The sequence below is a fragment of the Hemicordylus capensis genome, chromosome 7 (assembly GCF_027244095.1).
Source record: "Hemicordylus capensis ecotype Gifberg chromosome 7, rHemCap1.1.pri, whole genome shotgun sequence".
Classification (NCBI taxonomy): domain Eukaryota; kingdom Metazoa; phylum Chordata; class Lepidosauria; order Squamata; family Cordylidae; genus Hemicordylus; species Hemicordylus capensis.
The window spans coordinates 22819443-22825442 of NC_069663.1; the positions used below are offsets into that span (position 1 = coordinate 22819443).

The window sequence follows — 6000 nt, forward strand, 5'->3', positions numbered from 1 at the left end:
CTTCTCAGGTTGCAGGCAGGAATCTCTCTCAGCCGGATCTTGGAGATGCCACCAGGGAGGGAACTTGGAATCTAGATGCTCTTCCCAGAGTGGCACCATCCCCTAAAGGGAATATCTTACTCACATGTGGTCTCCCATTCAAATGCAAGCCAGGGCAGACCCTGCTTAGCTAAGGGGACAAGTCGTGCTTGCTACCACAAAACCAACTCTCTTCCTTGGCTGGTTCCCCAAACTCTTCGGAACATAGGAAGCTGCCATATACCAAGTCTGTCCATTGGTCCTTCTAGCTTAGTATTGTCTACACTGACTGGCAGTGGCTCTCCCAAGTAGGAGCCTCTCCCAGCCCTACCGAGAGATGCTTCCTGGGATTGAACCTGGGACCTTCTGCATGCCAAGCAGATGCTCTACCACTGAGTTAAAGCCCCACCCCTCAAGGGGAATATCTTACAGCAGACAGCGCTCATATGTTGTCACCCATCCAAATGCAAACCAAGGTGAACTCTGCTTAGCAAAGAGGGCAATCCGTGCTTGCTACCACAAGGCCAGCTCTCCGCCTGCAATGCAAAGAGAACCAGGCTGCAACGCATCTGCAATGGCACCATGGAAAGCTGTGATTGGCATCATGGCCCTGACCCAACAGTCTTTTCCAGGAACAGGGAGCTCCAACCCACATTGTAGATTTCCCCCCACCTAGGACACTTTCTCCAATCACTTCAGTGCAAGATCCCATGCCTGTGCATAAAAAGAGGAACGCACTTTGTGTGATTAGTGTTCTCTCTAAAAAAAAAATTCATCTGTGTGCTGAATGAGTTTTGTTCTGGGCAGGAGTATTAAGGCAGTGTGTGCACACATGCATTCAGAATGGGGCCTTCCTGATTCAAGCTGAGCAGGATCTAAAATCAACTGAGCGGATCTTTTTAAAAAATTGTGAGTGCAGGCATGTGCACACACCTTAGAGGGCACACAACCTGTCATCCCACTGTTGAAGATTCTGTCCCTTTCTAGATGCCGTCCCATTCATTTTTAGATTCTGTCCCATTCTATCTCAGTGTGCCTCAGTTTCCCCCATTTTATAAATGGGACCAGGAAGCTGATTCAAGGCCTGGGCGCTTTCCAACTTAGACCCTACGACGTTTCTGCTAAGAGTGCTTCCGTATTTCCTGTTGTGACACGTCCCTACACTGTCAGCAGGGTGCCGTTCACATTTCAGATGCCTTGTTTCGGATGTCATCGCTGCGATTTAGTGCTATAACTTTGTATGTGCATCGCAAAAAGATTGCTGTGTTTTCCCGTTGTAGGATATTTTGATTCTGGGGATTGTTGTGAATACGATGCTGCCAGGCCAAAGCATTTTATCGTGGTGGTAGCGGGTAATCTAGAAAGCACCCTGGAGGAACATTTTGCCAGTGATTCCACTTGGTGATTCCACTTCAGCCCCAGAAGTGGAATCACTACCATCCACTCCTGCCAGAGAAGGAGAGAAAGACAGCATCTGACACACTCCAGTTGCTACAGAGTTGTGAGGAATGGTCCATATTTTCTCTTTGCCCCTGATCAGCTGCAGTCTCCTTTTTCTCTTTCTTTTCTGCATGTGGTTAAATTCTTTTAACATGATTTGCTAGCATTTTTATTCTTAAAGTGTTTGACCACAGACACACAGATACACACACACACACCTTGGAAGCCAAATCTCCAAGTGTTATGACAAATGCATCTTGTTTCTAATTGCACATGCATGTTAATATACATGCATGAACACTGAGAACATGATCTGCATAAGATTATGCATATAACCTCCAGATCGTAATCTGCATTAAGAAGCAGAGCAGTCTGCATGGCACAAACAGAGGAGTCTCATTTTAAGCTGCTGATAAAAGACTGCAGAAACTTTTTGGTTTTTGCCTTGCATATTTTTAACCCAAAGACCAAACTCCTGCTTGGCTTTGAAATCAATGGAGGACAGGTCAACTGCAGAGTAAATGAATTATAGCAAAGAGTGAACACAGAAGAGCCTGAAACCGCATATAGTGAGGCTGGGTTGGTGGGCAATTATGTGAAGTGGGGGGTTACTAAGCATGTCCCTGTTTTCATCTGTAAAATGTTGGAGGGTATGAGCTGCTGTTGTGTATGTCTTTTTATGAGCGAAGCCCAGAAGGCCTCAAGATGAGAAAGGCCATGTGGGAGAACTGGAGAAACTGGTTCCGCGTTTTGCAGCAAAGGCCTGGGTGAGTGATTGGGCCTGAGTAGTCCTTAGCTCACACAGACTAGAAACTCAAGACCGTGCTCATATAAGTTGGGCTGAGTTTACTAGTGCAACCTCAGTTTTATAGACTGGGCTTTTCCAGTGAGTTCTTAGTAATAGATCGCTGAGTGATTAGAGGAGATCTGAAGAGTATTGCTATTCTCACAAATCTAATGTGAGCAGCTGAGCATCCCCATAGCCGCAAGCATGTTTTCTACATCAAGTGTCTGCGAGGGCCAAATAGTACAAAACCTTTCAAGGAACTGCATGTGGGTGTCCCTTGTGGGTCTCTCGCTCAAAGCTTTCAGTCCTTTTCCAAACTCATGTTGTTGGATAGCTATGCAAATTTTGAGGCATAGGGCCATAGAAACACAGGAAGCTGCCTTATACCGAGTCAGACCCTTCGTCCCGCCAGCTCAGTATTGTCTGCACTGTCTGGCAGCAGCGGCGTGACCAGAGTCATTCCAACATGAAACCTTGGAGAACGGCTGCCGGTCAGAGCAGGCAATATAGTCTTTCGCAGCCTTCCCTGGAGATGCTGCCAGGGATTGAACCTGGGACCTCCTGCATGCCAAGCAGATGTTCCACCACTGTGCTATGACCCCACAATATCAGAGTTTTCACCTGTTATATTTCACATTGAATTCTCTTTGTACCATCATTATGGCCTCCAGCGAAACCATAAAGTTCCCTGATTGGACACTGATCCGGTGGCTCTATGCCCAGACAAGCCCTGGACGTCCCTCCACTTTCACCGGACACGACCACATTGCCACACAGGCAGCTATTCCGGTGTCGCAGCAGGCGGACGGCCTGTGGGACGTGGCTGACGAGAGCTCAAGAGAGCACCCCACCCTGTCTGACTCCGACTCCGAAATAATACCCGCCCTGCTTCAAAAAGGCAGCAACCACCACACCTCTCTCTGTCACAACGATGCGTCGTATCGCCACCCATGAATCGTGCTGTGTCGGCAGTCCCAGAAGGGCTCTACAAAGATGGAATTGTCAGGTGACACATGCCCACCAGGGATTCAAATAGTCACAGAGTCCTTCATGTTTTGCAGCACGCATAGACAGCCCTGAGCCATTTTGGGAAGGGCAGTATCTAAATCAAATCAATAGATAAGACCATCAAAGCTGTGCTGTATTGGGCCGGAAAGTCCAGCATTTGAAGTGAATCACCCAGAGGTCCAGAAACTGGCATGAAAAAGGCCGAGCAGGTAACCACGTGAAGAAACTTCCTTCCTGCCTCCTCCAATCCACCCCAAAGCCCTGGGTGGTGCTGGTTGTTTTTTTAAATCTTGGCTTCCCTATTTCCTGCCTTTTCTATTTTCCTGGTCCCAGCCCATCAACAGCTGATGGCATGAAAGCAAACGTTCTCCATCTTTCTCTGCCAAATGATTGTCCATTCATTGGGGAATCAAGGGCGGAACTCCTTTAAAAAAAAGAAATGTAGCCAGACACAAAACATGCAATTCCAGAAATATCTCTTTCATATATGCAGCTCTAAAAGAACATTTCTGCAGTGCTAACATCCCAGTCACGCAAAAATCATTTTATGTTAGGTTTTGGAAACCAGGGGTCCACAATCCCCAGATGTTGTTGGACTACAACTCCCATCATCCCCAGCCACACAGGCCACTCTGGAGAGTCAAGATTGAGAACCCCTGATGTAAACAATGGCTGATGACAATGAGGAAATTGGGGTGAGCAGTCCTGGTTGCTCTAGAACCCTTTTGGATCACGCACACCCGTTTCTCCTTCCCAGGCCAAAGACGGATCCTGAAGATTCCACTGCTGCTCCCCAAAGATACTTCACCCAAAATATAATACTCCTGGGCAATCATGCTGTCCAGTTCCCAGTTCTGGGGATTTTCTCCCATTCTGTGTAGACTTCTAAATGACATGGAAAGGGATCCCAGGCAACGAAAGACGATGTGTCCACAGACAAGGAAAATGCATTAAGGTGTGTTAGGAACATCGGAAGCTGCCATATACTGGGTCAGACCACTGGTCCATCTAGCTCAGTATTGTCTACACAGACTGACAGCAGCTCTCCAAGGTTATAGGCAAGAGTCTCTCCCAACCTTACCTGGAGATGGCAGGAATTGAATCTGGGACCTTCTCCATGCAAGTATGAAGATGTTCTTCTATTGAGGAACATAGGAAGCTGCCATATACTGAGTAAGACCCTTGGTCCAGCTAGCTCAGTATTGTCTACCCAGACTGGCAGTGGCTTCTCCAAGGTTGCAGGCAGGAGTCTCTCTCAGCCCTCTCTTGGAGATGCCAGGGAGGGAACTTGGAACCTTCTGCATGCAAGCATGCAAACGTTCTTCCCAGAGTGGCTCCATCCCATAAGGGGGATATCTTACAGTGCTCATATGTAGTCTCCCATTCAGTTACAACCAGGGCAGATCCTGCTTAGCAAAGAGGACAAATCATGCTTGCTACCACAAGACCATCTCTCCTCCAGCTATGGCCCCATCCCCTAAGGGCAATATCTTGCAGCACTCACATGTAGTCACCCATCCAAATACAAACCAAGGTGGACCCTGCTCAGCAAAGATGGACATTCATGCTCGCTACCACAAGACCAGCTTTCCTCACCTCCTCCAGCATTTAGCAGCACATGCAATTACACCCGGATATTATTTGTGCAGTTCTGAATTTGTTTGTTTTTAACACATTTTTATACCACCCAAACCTTACCTCTCTGGGCGGTTTTCAACCAAAAAAATGACAACAAAAAAGTTAAAACAAATTAGTCAAAACAAATAAACGACAACAAAGAAATTAAAACACATCTCTTAATTTCCCCAACCCCCACAGCATATTTAAGCACAGCTGGCTTAGGGACATAGGAAGCTGCTATATACTGAGTCAGGCCACCGGTCCATCTAGCTCAGTATTGCCTACTCTGACTGGCAGCAGCACTCCAATTTTTCAGGCAGGTTTCAGCCCTATCTGGAGATACTGCCAGGGATTGAATCTGGGCGTTTCTGCCTGCAAAGCAGGTGCCCAACCACTGAGCTACAGGTCTCTCCCTTTTTCACCCTTGCCCTGACCATGCCATCCAGAGCCCTACCCATTGCGTGCCACTTTCTTCCAAAGCCTCCATTGCTTATCCTTTGACCAAATCTGAGACTTACCTAGCTACAATGCCAACTTGCTAGGTGCCCTGGTGCCCAAGCAGGATGATCTCTGGAGGTATCTGGAATGCAGTCCTGCTTGTTCTTCTCAGCGCCTGGATAAAAGCTTCCCCTCAGCTGCCAGTCTGGGAAGGCAATACTGAACAAGATGGACCAATGGTCAGACTCGGTTGAAGGCAGCTACCTATGTTCCCTATCTCCCTACAGAACTGGCATGGCACCAGGTGGGTTGAGATGGGATATGACTGGATTCTTTGCAGCTTCTAAGGCAGGGTCATTGTGTTGAGGGATGATGGGAATTGTAGTCCAACAACATCTGGGGACCCAAGGTTGAGAAGCCATGTTTTAAGGGTTTTTAAAATCAAATTCTCTCTCTCTCTCATATATATATATATATATATATATATATATATATATATATATATATATATATATATTAGGTGTACCCGTCACTAAGCCCATGCGTGGCAGCTCTCGCGAGATTTCGCAAACAACTGCCCGGGTAGCGACAGGGGAGAAAATGGTGGCGGTAGCCGGTCAGCGGGCAAAGAAAACAACGAATGGAAGAAGGCAGCCAGCTGGTGGGGGGGGGGAGAAGACGGCCGGCCG

The 6000-nt window shown here is 47.4% G+C and overlaps 1 protein-coding gene across 1 annotated transcript in view; it reads right to left on the minus strand.

Annotated features, from left to right (window-relative positions):
- PHLDB3 (pleckstrin homology like domain family B member 3) overlaps nt 1–5546 on the minus strand; it is a 37113-nt gene extending 31567 nt beyond the window's left edge. Inside the window, exon 1 of the mRNA XM_053266778.1 lies at nt 5392–5546. The gene's annotated coding sequence lies outside the window, so the exon portion shown is untranslated. The remainder of the gene's footprint in view (nt 1–5391) is intronic.
- Between the last annotated feature and the right edge of the window lie 454 nt (nt 5547–6000).